A 17,046-nucleotide genomic window follows, 5' to 3' on the forward strand; every position below is an offset into this window, starting at 1 on the left:
AAAATATCTATATAATGAAAATTATAAAACAAGGCTGAAAGAAATTGAAAATGACACCAATAAATGGAAAAGCATTTCATGTTCATGGATTATAAGATCAATATTGTTAAAAATGTTCACACTACCCAAAGCAATCTACAGATACAATGCAATTTCTATCAAAATACTAATGACGTTCTTCACAGAAATAGAAAAACAATCCTAAAATTTATATGGAATCACAAAAGACCCTAAATAGCCAAAGCCATCCTAAGCAAAAAGAACAAAACTGAAGGAATCACTTTACCTGACTTCAAACTATACTACAGAGCTATAGTGACCACAACACCATGGTACTGACATGAAAACAGACACATAGACCAATGGAACAGAATAGAGAACCCAGAAACAAATCTACACACCTACAGTGAACTCATTTTTGACAAAGGTGTCAAGAATATACACTGTGGAAAAAAGAGTCTCTTCAATAAATGGTGCTGGGAAAACTAGATATCCATATAGAGAAGAATGAAACTAGACCCCTATCTATCACCACATGCAGAAAATAAAATCAAAATGGACCAAAACTTAAACTAAGACCTCAAACTATGAAACTACTATAAGAAAATCTTGGGGAATATCTCCAGGATATTGGTCTGGGCAAAGATTTCTTGAGCAATACCCCACAAGCACAGACAACCAAAGCAAACATGGACAGTGGGATCAAGTTAAAAAGCTTCTGCCCAGCAAAGGATACAATCAACAAAGTAACAAGACAACCTACAGAATGAAACAAAAATATTTGCAAAGTACCCATCTGACAAGGGATTAATAACCAGAATATATAAGGAGCTCAAACAACTCTACAGGAAAAAGTCTAACAATCTGATCATGAAATGGGCAAAAGATTTGAATAGACATTTCTCAAAAGAAGACATACAAATGCCAAACAGGTATATGAAAAGGTGATCAACATCATTGATCATCAGAGAAATGTAAATCAAAACTACAAAGAGATATCATTTCACCCCAGTTAAAATGTCTTATATCCAAAAGAGAGTCAATAACAAATGTTGGCAAGGATGTAAAGAGAACCCTTGTAGACTATTGGTGGGAATGTAAATTAGTACAACCACTGTGGAGAACAGTTTGATGATTCCTCAGAAAATGAAATATTGAACTACCATATGACCCAGCAACCCACTGCTGGGCATATATTTAAAAGAAAGGAAATCAGTATATCAAAGAGATATCTGCACTGTTATGTTTGTCGAAGCACTGTTTATAAAAGCTAAGATTTGGAAATAACTTAAGTGTCTATCGACAGATGAATGGATAAAGAATAGGTGGGTTGGGCACAGTGACTCATGCCTGTTATTCCAGCACTTTGGGAGGCCGAGGTGGGTGGATCACCTGAGGTCAGGTGTTGGAGACCAGCCTGGCCAACATGGTGAAACCCCATCTCTACCAGAAATACAAAAATTAGCTGGGTGTGGTGGTGCACACCTGTAATCCCAGCTACATGGGAGGTTCTTAATCCAATCTATCATTAAAAAGTCAGGAAACAACAGGTGCTGGAGAGGATATGGAGAAATACGATCACTTTTACACTGTTGGTGGGACTGTAAACTAGTTCAACCATTGTGGAGGACAGTGTGGCAATTCATCAGGGATCTAGAACTAGAAATACCATTTGACCCAGCAATCCCATCACTGGGTATATACCCAAAGGATTATAAGTCATGCTACTATAAAGACACATGCACACATATGTTTATTGTGGCACTATTCACAATAGCAAAGACTTGGAACCAATCCAAATGTCCATCAATGATAGACTGGATTAAGAAAACGTGGCACATATACACCATGGAATACTATGCAGCCATAAAAAGGATGAATTCATGTCCTTTGTAGGGACATGGATGAAGCTGGAAACCATCATTATCAGCAAACTATTGCAAGGACAGGAAACCAAACACCACATGTTCTCACTCATAGGTGGGAATTGAACAATGAGAACACCTGGACACAGAACGGGGAACATCACACACTGGGGCCTATTGTGGGGTGGCGGGGACAGGGGAGGGATAGCATTAGGAGAAATACCTAATGTAAATGATGAGTTAGTAAGTGCAGCACACCAACATGGCACATGTATACTTACGTAAAAAACCTGCACGTTGTACACATGTACCCTAGAACTTAAAGTATAATAAAAAAGAAAAGAAAAGGAAGTGTCCACCAAATTTGGCCAAGTAGAGGTTGTTCATAACTTGATAAGCAGTTTCAATGGATTGGTGAGAATGGAGGCAAGATTGAATTTGATTGAAGTTTAGAGGGTCCAATAGGTAAAAACAAACCAGTTGCTTAGGAAAGTGTAATTCTTCCTGACACTGAGACCAAAAATGTTTTCCCTTGGGACCTCTTATGCCCAGAATGTAAGGTTGTACACAACATCTTCAACAACATCTCTACAATAAACACAATGTTTTATAGAGTAGCCCGTTAATATTGGACGTCAGAGATATCATAGAGGGCTTTCTTCATTGGGCGAAAATGTGAGCTAAATGATTATTTTATTGGTATATAGCTATTACATATAATAATTCCATATAATTACCATATATGCCTATTGAAATGAACTAAAAGGATCTAGTTCAATGCAAGAGTCTGTTAATATTGGGATAGCTCTTTCCCGGAAAAGGCCTAGACATACTTTAAGAAGTTATCTTGTAGTGGCCATAACCTAAACATATGAACTAAGTTAAGTATTTATCATCTCTAGGAGCTGAAGGAAATATGGGAGTGTCAATTATAGTTGAGTGAAAAAAATAGCTGTGTAAGAGAGAAGACACATTAAAGGTCAAAACCCTAAATATATACACATTTCGGGAAAATTGTCAAGGAAACCACACCAGAAATTTGTCAAGACCAACTGGAGAAAAGGCCCTAAAGAATTGCACGGACCAGGACACTTCAGGTACATAGTTTGCTGGTTTGATTCAGCTGTTTTCAATATAGAAGCTGAGACATGATCAGTAACCTGCTTTCCTCCACAGGGAGCCTGAGTGCTCAGGCAGACTTACTCTCCAGCCAATGAGAAGCAGAAGATGGCTTCTTACATATCCCAGGAACAATATTCTACTCTCTATTAACCTCATTGAGCAGTTAATAGACAAAAAATCATATTTGTGATTTTAAATTTTAATACCATTTTAAAAGTTACACAGATCATGTAACTGCATTCTAACAGTAAGAGTGCAGACTGTAAGGACAGGTGGATTGCAGTCCTCACCTTTAAATGGCTCTATGACAGTGGGCAGTTAGCATCCTTAGCTTTCAGTTCTCTGATCTGTGAAATCGGAGGATAATAGTATATACCTTAAAGGGATATTGTGAAGAGTAAATCTGGCAGTACCTGGGACTATTACTGTATGTTAAAAATATTCTAGACAACATCATGTTTTAATAAGTATTTTTCCTGAAATTGGTAACTAGAGAAAGCAAAAGGCATTAAATAACCTACTTTCTAAACTTCCAGTAGGGAGGCGACCTCTTTCTCACCCAGTTTGCACTACAACTCCCTCCCTCGCCATAGGAAAGTCAATTTGAAGTGAGGGGTCTGTTAGGGAACGCAGAGAAGACAAACATTCCAGTGGTTCCTTGCCCCAAAGATGACAGAGGAAAGCCTTATGAGGATTGAAAAGTTTGAGTGTGTATATAGGACCAATTCTTTTAGTCCAGTTAAATATCACGAGTCACCAGGCCTGCTAACTTGCCTTGGAACTACCACAGAGAAGGAAAAACTTCAGAGGGTGATGGTGCAGTGGTATGGCCTGACAGACAGGGGCTAAGAATACCACCTTTCCTTCTAGGTTCCTAAGATGTGCAGAAGGTAGAACCCAGCCACTTGAGAGCTGGGGTCCTGGAGGGTAGGTGAGATTGAAGGACAAAGACTGACTGCAAACCAATGAAAGAGGCAGAGCACCCTCTGGGGCTTAGGGGAACTGGTGGGGTTCAGTAGGCCTCTCCTCGGTCAGCCCTATGCACTGGCCCCTGTCTACACTGCTGCTGCTGGTGGTGAACTAGACAGTGGGGATGACCCACAGAAAGGGATACAGTCTCTCTCTGGCCACTCACACAGGACATCATTTCCCTCTCAAATGAATATATACAGGGAATTGGGGGGTTAATAAAGACCTCACCTTCTCCCCAAAACTACCAGAGTCTCTAGATTGAATTGTGGAGATAGGAGGAAAATATCTAAGTGTTTCTAACAGAACTGAGATATTAGTAATGGGAATTCACTGATGAGCTTGGAATGAGGTTAAGATGTGGTTAAGGGAGCCACTTAGCCAGAGAGAAAGAGGGATTAGCAGAAGAGAGTTAGAAATCAATTAACTGGAAAAATAAGCCTGTCATACATTACGGATTTGACATTCCTCATCTATTCAGTTGCAGTTATTATCTGAAAACTCATCTTCCTTTTCCTAGCTAGTCTCTTGTCTCTTGTTATTGGGTTTGTGGTCACATTATCTATTTTGAAGATTTTCAAATCTTTTTGTTTTCTCCCCATATAATCATGGTAATGGAATATAAAATGCCTAAGACATGAATAGAAATTCATATGTCCTTGTTTGCTTCCTTGCTACTTTATCACAAATCTTTCCAGGACAGCACACATTTTTAATAACTTATATGTTCTTATAATTATAATATAGATCCTTTGTAAACATACGAACTGCAAAAATAGAAGACTGTAAAAGTCACCCATATTTTACCATCCAGATACACTCTGGTTAATGTTTGCTGTATATTACTCCTAACTTTTTAAGTCATAGGTAAACTTTCTTAAAAATTAAAATGTGTCAGATCACACAAACTATTTTGTAAACCGCTTTTTCATTTTCAGCCTCTAGAAGAGTGCCTGGCACATCCTAAGTTTTCAATAAATATTTTTTAAGTAAATAACTGAACTTATTTCCATGACATTAAATGTTTATCTGTGGTGTCATTTTTAACCATTGCACAGAATTCCATTGTGTGAAATATGATAATTTATCTAATCAGGCCCTGAAGAGCGGCAGAGGAATAAGGCATTGTGATGGACACAGAGGTGCTCCATGCAGTCCCCCTTCAAGGGGGAGCTTGCCCTGCTGCTGGGAGTACTTGCAACCTCCAGCCTCCAGTTATCAGCCCCTTTCAGGACTTGCCTCAGCTACAGAAAGCTGCCTTCCCAGGGCAACCCACATTGAAGGGCAGATGATAGAGGAGCCCAGTGGCAGAGCTATATTGACAGGCCATCTTCCTCCAGAGTTTCCCAAGGGGGACTCCTTCAGACTGTCCCACCTATATTGCAGCTCAACTTCTTTCTCTGCCCAATCCTGTTTCTTCCCTGACCCTGCCATGGGTGTTAATCTCAGGACACTCCCTAATAAATATATTGAACACTAAATTTTGTCTCAAGTCTGCTCCTGAACAATCTAACCTGAGATAGAGATGATGCTGACCCTTGAGGAACTCCCAAGTCTATTGATTAAAGCACTCAGTAGATTCCAACATTACTGCTGTTACCAACTCCTAACTCAGGTTAAACAAGCTATGGTGCATGTATACTACGATAGGTTATGCAGCCATTAAAATAATGCTCTGGGTGCCATGTATAACACATGATGGCTCCAGAAGTCAGGGAAGAAGGAAAAAAGAAAGGAAGGGAAGAGAAGGGAAAGGAAAGGGAGGAAAGAAGAGGGGAGGGAAGAATTGGACATCAGATAATCACTTGAGCCCTCTCTCTTTGCCTGAATTTTTCGCAATCTGTTTCTTTCCACATCTCTTGCTCCTTATTGGTCTTTGGGCTACCTACAGTATGAGCATTACTTGGGCAATGACTGTCTCCATGAATTTGGCATATGCAAGGGTTATAGAAACTAAAACTGGACATGGCCCTGCACAGGTAAGCACATATCAGTATCTCTGTCAGCGATCAGGACTAACAAGCCTTCAACGCACAAAAGCAGGAGTAAGGATCAAATTACACTAATAGAATCAAATCAAAATAAAAGCCCTGAGTTTGTATTCCAGTAAAGTCCAGACCTAGGAGGGATCCAGGAAAGCAATGAGTGTGGCTGTCAAGGTGCTTCCATCTGTCAGAGTCACACATTCCAAAGCAGCAGAAATCTACTGACAGCCTCCGGTTACTCCCCTGTCTCAGCGAGGCAGGGCAGGCAGCGGCAAGCTCAGCCCATGTGAGGTGCCTCTTGCCAATCACAGACCACCCTTCCCTGGTCCTGGAGGTTCAAAGAATTGCAGGAGGGTAGAAAAGCACCTGGGGCTGGTGCAGACTGCGGAGCGGTCCGCACCCTGTGTGCAGAAAGAGTCGCCGCTGTGAGTAGACTGCTTTCCCTCTACGGGGAATCCTCCGGGCTCAAGGGTTGAGTTGCTCTCCTGGGAGGGAAGCTAGTGGTCTGGGAGCGAAAGGGGAAGAAGTTAGATTCCTGATTCATAAAGTCTGTCATTTTTTTCCTTGTAATTTAGGGTATTGTGACTGTCCTGTTCTCTTTTACTTTGAACCGTTCAAATTGCTTTCTTAAAACCTTTGATATAAGTCTTGTTCTCATTAAAGTTCTGGAGATATTACGCAGCCATCCTGCTTTTAACCTGAAATACCCCCAAAGAAAGAACAAGAAAATCCAAGCACCTGAGAAACCCTGTATCTCCTGATTAAATCGCACATAGACAGACACCTTTGTAAGACCCCCAATTTCCTCGTGGAGTCAGAAAAGCAGTAGAAAGTTTAACGAAATAGCTTGTGTCATTTCTTAATAATCTGTTCAGGCTAGCAGAGAGAAAGTTTCTTGGTCTTCTTGTCAGAAATCATTTGGTCCTGCCAACTTGTAATGAAATGTGTGAGGCAATTTAATCCCAGTTATTCTCTGCAAACACTTCTGCTTATTGAATGTGTCAGTTGAAGGAAGTCAACAAAGTAGCTTTATCTATGCAATGTTATTTTTACATAATTTGTTTTTACTCCTTACCAATTCTTTGTTCCACAAGGATCTGCAGGACATAAAGATATTTTTTGATCTAATGACATTTTCATACAAAATACAAATTTAAGTTTCAAATAATGCTAGTATTATTTTATGTTTGCATTTGTTTATATACCTAAAACTCCACTTCTAACCAGTTTTAAAGATTTTTAAACCATTTAAGAATTTGTAGCCAGTTGCAGTGGCACATGCCTCCAGTTCCAGCTATTCGGGAAGCTGAGGCCATGGGATGAGGAGTTTTAGTCCAGGCTGGGCAACATAGTGAGATCCTGTCTCTAAAAAAATAGAAATAAATTTTTAAAGAAGTTTTGTCAACTTGATTGTCTTCTTTTAATGAAAGACAATGTTTCTTGACTATTTCTTGCCTGAGTTGCTAAGCACAACAGGAAATGACTTGCTAGGTTTTATAGATATATATATACTTTGAGTATAAATAAAATTTAGGTTACATAGTTTTCAGACCCTGTGAAGAAGTGGATTTTCTTTTTATTTACCTTCTCGGTGAGGAGAAAAATTTCTTACTTTGCCTTCGCTCCAACAGATTGTTTTGCTTTCTGCTATAAAATAGTCTTTAAAATCAACTCACCTATTTTTTTTTTTTTAACTGCTGGGAAGAATCATAGACTTTTACATTCAAAGGGGACCTTAGACATCATTTAATCAAGGAGAAAAAAAAGAAACTCAGAACTGCTTTTTTTTTTTTTTTTTTTTTTTTTTTTAGATGGTGTCACTCTGACTCCCAGGCTGGAGAGCAGTGGTGCAATCTCAGCTCACTACAAGCTCTGCCTCACGGGTTCACACCATTCTCCTGCCTCAGCCTCCAGAGTAGCTGGGACTACAGGTGTCTGCCACCACGCCCGGCTAATTTTTTGCATTTTTTAGTAGAGACAGGGTTTCACCGTGTTAGCCAGGATGGTCTGGATCTCCTGACCTCGTGATCCGTCCGTCTCGGCCTCCCAAAGTGCTGGGATTACAGGCGTGAGCCACAGCGCCCGGCCAAAACTCAGAACTTCTTTTTGACTTCTCCTGCTTACATTCTTAACCAGAGTAAACACCAATCAGCCTTTAAATATGCTCTGGAATTTGGGCCTGATAGCCATGCAGGCTGCCCACAAACTTGTTGGGCCAGCATTTGCCAACTGGGACAGAGACCACATTGGTGAGGGGGCACCGTCATCACACACCGCCCTCCCCGCCTCATCCCCCCGCCCCAAGGATTCTCCACGGTACTCCTTTCCTGGAGCTGGGCATCCCTCTGGCAATGCCCACATCTGAGGCCTTCATGCAGCTGAGTGCTCCTGAGCCATTGCTTACAGCTAGTCCCTGATTTCCAATGGATGGATGACTCCCATCATACTGGGAGCACCATTCGGAATCAAGAGCAGTGCTGTCCAGTAAAACTTTCTGTGATGAGGGAAATGTTCTAGGCAATAGACACTAACCACATGTATCTAGGGAGTGCTTGAGATGTGGTTGGAGCAACTGAGGAACTGGTTTTTACTTTTATTTGAATTCATTTGACTTTAAATAACCGCACACAACTACTAACTACTATATTAGTGAACACAGGTTTTGAGCTTTAAAGCAAGAAAAACTTGTGGGCACTGTGAGCCATGGGTGACGGCCCTGGGAGAAAGCTCCTCTTTTTGTTATTTCCAGGGACTTATCCTACCTTAAGTTGAAGCAGACCAGCAATTGCTGTGACTTACAGTCTCCACACCCATCTTTACTCTGAGCCACGCAAGTGTCTGTTCTTGTCCTGAGTTTCAGGGTCAGGGCTAAGGCAATAGCATATTGTGTTTCTTCGTTTCTTCCTCTCCTATTTTTCCTTTTCTTTTTTTCTCCTTTGTTAATTCAAATTTCTCTAGCATGAACGAGAGTTTGAGGTGTGGTTTGTGTGTTCTCTGGTGCAACAAACTTGGGTGAGGAAAAGAGGTAATGAACTTGAAAAATGATCTCATGCTTACTGGGTGAGTCACACTTCTTTTTCTTCTGCTTTGCAAATTGGTTTGTTTAGTGAGCAATTGTTTTTAGACCTTTTCAATGTGTCTGGAAACATCAACACTATGGATATGATTAATTTTTATAAGAAAACAAACTGAATGAAAGCACAAGAAAGAAAAAACAGGAAATATAATTCTAGCTTTTAAAAACTCTGCACTCTTTAAAGCAAAGGAACTCCCAGGGTGTTGAGCAATTTGAGTAAATCATCGTCGTACCAGGCCACAGGGCAGTTTTCCCACAGGGCGGGGTGCATAGGGGCTATTCCTTTACATGGAAAATATTTCTAGGTGAGTTGCGTACTTTCAGTCTGGGGCGTTCCATCTCTAACGTGGGCAGTTGCTGCTCTGCCCTCTGCCTTCCACCACTTTCCACTTGTTAAATTTATCTCATCCCATTGGTTTCCTTCCCACCCCTGCCAGATAAGTAATCCAATATATGTGAGGGAGGCATTGTTTTAGAATAATGTGGGGATGGTTCAGAAGACCACATATTTAAAACAGCTTCTACAAACTGTGGGCTAAAAAAAGAAGGCAGGAAGGAGGACACATCATATCATTAGAAGTCAGTCTAGCCACAGAGACAGACCCAAACCCCCAAATCATAAGTTACGAGGTTTGTCTTTTTAGGCTCTACCCTGTCCTTGGGTGTCTTTCCTTCTCATGGTGTCTTCCCTCACCCTTTGAAAATTAAATAAGAGAAGGGAGCTGAAAAATGAGGCATTGATATGGATGGCTCATGAAACTCAACACGCCTCTTTTATATGAGCTTGTATTTTAATCAGGAACGAAGGAGTAAGTCTCAAGTTGTGGCATTCAGAAGTTAGGGTAAATGGTGAGGAAGCCTTTGAATGAAGGAAGGGGATAGAAGGCTTTCTCCCTGCCAGCTTTGTTTATGTGGCTCCCTTTCTGGCTTACCTTGTAGTGAGTCTCATGGGTAGGCTCACGGGTGGGAGGCCAAGAGTTTCTCTTAATTTAAAGAGACAAAAAAGGGAAATGGACCTCCCTACCTTAAAAAGAATAATGATTAGTGACAAACCCAATAGAAGGCTGGGTTAAGAGTTATGAAACCTGGACTTGAATCTTAACTCTTTTAATAACACGGCATGATCGTGAACAAGTCGCTTCCTCTCTGTGAGCCTTAAATTCCTCACCTGTACAAAGCCTCCAAGTTTGCAGCCGGAACTGATGTATCATGCTATGAACAGGCACCTGGCCAATAACTCTCCTAGGATAAATGACACTTTAATTTCTCTCAAATTACATATCTTCTAAGACAAACAAAAACTTCCAAAAGTGTAGTCATTGACTCCTAAGTGTGACACCCATCAATTAATTTAAAAGTTTTTAATTTTGCTTTTTAATGCAATTCTTTGTCAAATTCATTTTTTGACAGCAATCCATTTTTTGTGGGTTCAGAATATCTTATTAAACAAACTTGGGTGAAGAAAAGATGTAACAACATACCAGACTATATTGCTGTGACAGAGGCTAGTATGGAAGAAAAGCCATAAACACATATCCACAATGGTTTGAGCTTCCTTGGAGAGCTAGTTGTTAAAGGCAGAGAGAGGGATATAGGGAAGGAAGGATAATTCTGGGAAGTTGAGGAGATAAGAGGTTTTTCAGTTGGGCTTCGGAAGATGGTAAAGAGTTCGATAAGCAGAAATGGGAGAAGGGATTCCAAAGACAGGGACAGCCTAAGCATAGCATGGTGGCATGACCAGGACATCAAGGGGGTTGGGCAGTGAAAAATGTCAGGCAGGCCATTTGGAACCTGGACGAGTACTGCCTTGAATACAGGCTGAGGAGTTTGTACTTTATCTCTTAGGTGGTCCAACCCCTCTTCCACTGGCTGAATGGAGAATAAAATAGTTGACTCTGGCCAAATACTATAGACTGGTCTTTCACAATGGAACAGGAGCAAATCTGGATTCAAAGAAACTGGTCAGCAACAGAGAGTGGGTGGACAAGTGATGCACCTGGCAATAGGAAGTAAGAAGGAGCTGGTGCTGGGCTCGTGAGTGTAGAGGGAATGACCTAGGGCTCTCCTTTAAATTTAGGCTACAGGGAACCTTTGAAGGGTTTTAAGCAGCGGGGGAGATATAAATTCAGAGCTGTGTTTTAGGACAATGGATCTCAAGATTGGCTAACTGGCTGGCACTTGGAAGCCATGTTTATCTTCGTGGAATACCAGAACCTTTTGGTCTACTAAATTTAAAATAAGTAAGTAGATCATTTTGGCCTAAATTCATACCAAAAACTAGATTGTAGCATAGACAGGTGGTAGTAGCATCCACAATTTAAGAAAAATGTATAAGAGGAAAATGTTTAAAATGACAAATTTTGGTAGTAATTCTTTGTCAAATTAGGAAATGACTAGAATCATTCAATATTGGCATCAAAACATGTTGTCCCAGTAAATGGAACATCTGTGCTTTGGAGGATCATTTGAGAACCTCTGCTTGAGAAAGTTCACCATGGAAGCTCTGTATGGAATGGAAACAGAAAATGTTTAATTCATCTGATCCAGAAGTTAGGGGCTGGCAGTGGGAATTGGTAAAATGGTATCAGGAGACTTCAGAAAATGATCATATGTGCTTCTATCAAAAATATACATCAATCCCAACTGGGATGGTGTGTTACTCAGGGTTCTTACAGAGATAGAACCAAAAGGAGATACATAAAGAGAGAGGCAACGTATGGTGGCTCACACCTATAATCCCCACACTTTGGAAGGCAGTTCCACACTCTGAGGACAGGGCCCGGGCAACATGGTGAAACCCCTTCTCTACAAAAAATTTAAAAATTAGCCAGACATTGTGCATGCACCTGTGGTCCGAGCTACTTGAGAGGCTAAAGCCGGAGGATCACTTGAGCCTAGGAAGTCAAGGCTGCAGTGAGATATGATTGTGCCCCTGCACTCCTGGGTGACACACCAAGACCCTGTTGAGAAGTTGAGAGAGAGACAGAGAGAGAATGAGAGAGAGAGATTAATTCTAAGGAATTAACCTATGTGATGTGATTGTGGGGGCTGATAAGTCCAAAATCTATACAGCAGGTGGGCAACCTGAAAATTTGGGGAAGAGTTGATGTTGAGGTCTTTTTTTTTTTGTGACAGAGTCTCGCTCTGTCGCCCAGGCTGGTGTGCAGTGGTGCAATCTCAGCTCACTGCAAACTCCGCCTTCCAGGTTCACCCCATTCTCCTGCCTCAACCTCCCAAGTACCTGGGACTACAGGCACCTGCCAGCACGGTTGGCTAATTTTTTGTATTTTTAGTAGAGTCGGGGTTTCACCGTGTTAGCCAGGATGGTCTGGATCTCCCGACCTCATGATCCACCCACGTTGGCCTCCCAAAGTGCTGGGATTACAGGCGTGAGCCACCACGCCCAGCATTTTATTATTATTTTTTTTTATTTTATTTATTTATTTTTTTTGAGATGGAGTTTTGCTCTTGTTGCCCAGGCTGGAGTGCAATGGCGCAATCTTGGTTCACTGCAACCTCTGCCTCCCCTGTTCAAGTGATTCTCCTGCCTCAGCCTCCTGAGTAGCTGGGATTACAGGCATGCGCCACCACGCCCAGCTAATTTTGTATTTTTAGTAGAGATGGGGTTTCTCCGTGTTGGTCAGGCTAGTTTCAAACTGCCAACCTCAGGTGATCTGCCTGCCTCAGCCTCCCAAGGTGCTAGGATTACAGGCGTGAGCCACCATGCCTGGCCTGATGTTGCAGTCTTAAAGCTAAAATCTGCATACTGAAAACCTAGACAGAGTTTCTGTGTTACAGTCCTCTTAGGGCAGAAATGCTGCTTATTCAGGAAACATCAGTTTTTGCTCTTAAGGTTTTCAGCTGATTGGAGGAGGCCAGCCACGTTATGGAAGGTAATCTGCTTTACTCAAAGTCTACTGATTTAAATGTCATTCATATCTAAAAAATATCTTCACAGCAATATCTAGACTGATATCTAACCAAACAACTGAACACCGTATCCCAGCCAAGTTGATACACAAAATTAACCAGCACAAGGTGTTCATTACAATACTTCTTTATCACGCAAGCAGAGACAAAACTCAAGAAGTTATTAACAAAGGCAAAAGTACTACCAGGACCTAGAGAACACCACAGTTTATATTCTGTGTGTAGAGAAGTCACCATTTGTCCTTCCCTTTTGTTCTTCCTCTGTGCCTATCCTCTCTGGAAAGCTCAACAAATTCTTAATGTCTTTTTTTTTGTTGTTTTAAGATCCATTAGTGTGGAACTGCGTCAAAGCTTTTCTTTTTTAACCTAAAAAAAAGTGCATTACTCTACCCCTTTGCACAGGCATTTATTAGTCTTCAAAGAACCCTAAACATCAGCCAGGTCTCATCTTTTCCTTTTGTAGAAATTATGTCACCTTTCCTCTAAGCGTGCCAGGAAAGCAGCTCTTCCTAAAGATCCATCCAGCTAACGTACTATAAAAATAAACTCACTTTTCTCCGTTTTCCAGGACTTTTCTAGACGTCTTCCATTGAATGGGGGGCAGGGGGAGTCTTTGACACCGACTTTGTAAGGTCAGCTTACACGTTGTGACCAGAGTTTTTCAACTTCACTCTTGAGTGTCCTCTTACTTCTTGGGTAACTGCTTTCTGAGCTCAGTAATTTGCCTATTTCTTTCTTTTCCTTCAGTTCTAGAATAGCAGTTTTCAATTGCCCTGGGGCTAGCTATGTGTTTAGGAGGTTTAAAGCTGGTGAGAAGATGCTCTGTGAGCCCAGGATTCCTACTCTTGTTTCAGCCAGAGAAGTATCATTCTGATCTAGTTTCATATATTAGAGTTCCCTATTGAAATCATATTTCCCTATTTCCTTTGAAAATGTTTCTCTGTATCAAAAAGATAATAATAATAAATCACTGGTTTTAGGTACCTTCACCAACCACTGGGCTATTAGCGCTAGTCTGTCTCCTTTATAAGACAAAAATAAGCAAAATGAGTATTGGGTAACTAATATTGTATTAAAACTTAACACATATTCTCATTTAATTTTCGTAGTAACCCTTGAGGTTAAGTATTACCATACTCATTTGAAGATAAAGCTCGAGAGACTAAGTAATTTCTTGGGGCCACAAAACTAGTAAGTGGTAGAGCTAAGATTCAAACCTAGGTCTATCCAAAGCCCACATTCATTTCACTTCACCATATTCTCTAACTTGCTCTTCAACAAAGCTCTAGGCAAATTATTAATCTGCACACTCATTTATTCAAATAAACATTTATTTATTTACTTTATCCTTTTATTTAGCAAAATAATTGAGTGTACCTACTATATGTCAGGTACTATGCCACTTTGGACCTAGAAAGACAAATAAAACAGGGTCCCAAATGCCTCCTCCTACTTTGGAGACTCTTGCAATAAAGTGAAGGATGCCCTCCACAGGTTGGCAATGGGAGGAAAGAATGCAAAAGGGCAGCAGAGCAGAATCCTCTCTGAGTAATGTCTGTGACAGGGAGAAAGTGGTCCCAGGACAAGGACAACCTCAGGGGCCATCTCTGTATCACCTCGCAGTCTGGGGCAGAGGCCTCAGAGCTGGCCAAAGCCAGAGGGATGAGGCCCAATGGCGAGTGTTAACTGTTCAGGAATGCTAATGGCATGCAAGGCGGGCCCCTCCCATGTGGATGTGCAGCTTGGTACCTAACTCTGGCCTCACCCCAAGCACAACTAGGAAGTGTTTTTCCTTTTCTCTCATGAATTCATCTATGAAAATAATAAGAAGTACAAATGGGTATCTTTGTGTAAGGCCTCCCAATCCCTCAAGCAGAGCAGCCCCTGTGCAGTGAACAGAGAGAAGGTGGAAGGAAGGCTGCTTCTCCTCAATCTAAGAGCCCTTGGCTTGCGACCAGTCACTGTTAAAACCTCCCTTTTATCCCCCTGGGGATCACTGATGCAGAAAACAAAATCATAACCCAATACCCTGCCCTTCCTAAATATCCTCTGATTATAATTAATAGTTTCTTATGTGTGTAAACAATCTTAGTGCTTACCTATTACTTTTGTATCTTTTATCTCATTTAGTGATCACAGCAACCCCATCTAACAAGTTGTAGTCTACTAATTTTATAAATCAGGAATTAGACACAAAGGAAAATAATTGTCCAACTTTACACAGTAATGATAATGACAACACAAAGCTGGGACTTGAACTCTAGCATTCTGATGCCAAGTCCAGTGTGGTCACCATTATACTGCAGACATTAGACTATGCTGTGAGCCACTGGAAGCCTACACTTGGCTCCCTCTTGACATCCGTGGCCATTTGGGGGATGCACCAAATGTTTTAGGTCCTCTAGACACCAACCTAGTCTAAAATACAAGTGGCCAAGTAGAAGCTATGAAATGCTAACCTTTCTAACCTTTCATTGACTTGCACATTGCACCTTTTACTTCTAAGAATTCTGGTCTTGGGGGTAGGTGAATGAGCTGTAGATTTTTGATACATCTAGACAGGTTTTCTGGAAAAACATATGGGTGGAGCACCGAGTTTGGGGGAAGTATGCAAATATGAGCATCCTACCAAGGGGTTAAAGAGACAAGAAGCTGGAGATGTGAGTGAAGAAAGGCCTAGTGTTTCTGACCTTTGCAAAGGTAGAGTCTCCTGAGCAGGGAAATGTATCTGCTCTCTCCGCTCCAGGTGTTTCTATTTCCACTGAAAGCATTTGCTATGTAGCAGGACTTGATAAACTGTAGAGTGTTTAGCAAATGATCTGGGGCCAGGCAGACCTGTGTTTCAGTCTCATTCAGTCTCAGGTTCTGCACTTTTTAGCAATGTGGCCTTGGGCAAATTAATCTCTCCAAGCTTCCTTTTTTTTTTTTTTTTTTTGTTTTGTGGAGATGGAGTTTTGCTCTATTGCCCAGTGCAGTGGCCCAATCACGGCTCACCACAATCTCTACCTCCTGGGTTCAAGTGATTCTCCTGCCTCAGCCTCCTGAGTAGCTGGGATTACAGGCATCTGCCACCATGCCCGGCTGATTTTTGTATTTTTAGTAGAGACAGGGTTTTGCCATGTTGGCCAGGCTGGTCTCAAACTCCTGACCTCAGGTGATCTCCCCACTTCAGCCTCCCAAAATGCTGGGATTACAGGCGTGAACCACCATGCCCCGCCCCTTTTCTTTATACAAACAACGACAAGACAACAGATTCTCCCCCTAGATCCTTCGGAAGAAACACAGCCCTGATTTTAGCCTGGTAAGATTCATTTTAGACCTCTGCCCTCCAGAATTGTAAGATACACTTCTGTTGTTTTAAGCCACGAAGTTCATGGTAATTTGTTTTGGCAGCAATAGGAAATGCAGACCTGAAACACCCATCTCTCAGGTCTGTTGAGAAGATGAATATCAAATGCCTAACATAGTGCCGAGAGCATTGTAAGTACCCAATAAATGGCAGTTTTCATCACTATTTCCTTATCTTGGAAGATAAGAGTAGCTAAATTACCATGTGCCATTAATACCAAAGGTCTAAGGGAGAAGAAGAGAACGCATAGTGAAAAGGAGAACATTTTAGTGGCCAGCAAATTCAGAATATCTTGCCCACCGATATATCCCCACCTTCCAAAACCCAGCCCACAGCTGGGCTGCCTCCCTGGCATTTTCTGTCATGTCCTTGCCTAGGTTTCTTCAATTTATGCTTTTCTTTTTGGTCAGAGCAAGTTTCTACCTGTCTTCCTTCTTTTCTCCCACTTTTATCTGCATTTTCCACCCTAATTCTCACTCCTGCAGTTCTCCCACAGAATATTCATTTGCTCTTTCCCCTTTGTAAGGACTAAACTCTGTGTGGCAGAGTCATCTCTGGAAAAGTCTGTAAGTCACGGGGCATAATTGAGTCACCCAGGCCACCTCCCTTGATCAGGGCCCCTGCAGTTCCTTTCTGGACCAGTAAAGCCCCTCAGTAGTGCCTATCTAACTCTGTCCTTCTCCACAGCCTTCCTTGTCTCCTTGATGTGCACGGTCATTTTTGCTTTGAACCCATGCTGTAATCACACTT

At 41.5% G+C, this 17,046-nt stretch overlaps 1 protein-coding gene across 1 annotated transcript in view; it reads left to right on the forward strand.

Moving 5' to 3' along the window:
• Positions 1 to 6,250: 6,250 nt before the first annotated feature.
• UPK1B (uroplakin 1B) overlaps positions 6,251 to 17,046 on the forward strand; it is a 32,338-nt gene continuing 21,542 nt past the window's right edge. Inside the window, exon 1 of the mRNA XM_023211005.1 lies at positions 6,251 to 6,366. The gene's annotated coding sequence lies outside the window, so the exon portion shown is untranslated. The remainder of the gene's footprint in view (positions 6,367 to 17,046) is intronic.

Source organism: Piliocolobus tephrosceles, chromosome 2 (assembly GCF_002776525.5).
Source record: "Piliocolobus tephrosceles isolate RC106 chromosome 2, ASM277652v3, whole genome shotgun sequence".
Classification (NCBI taxonomy): Eukaryota; Metazoa; Chordata; class Mammalia; order Primates; family Cercopithecidae; genus Piliocolobus; species Piliocolobus tephrosceles.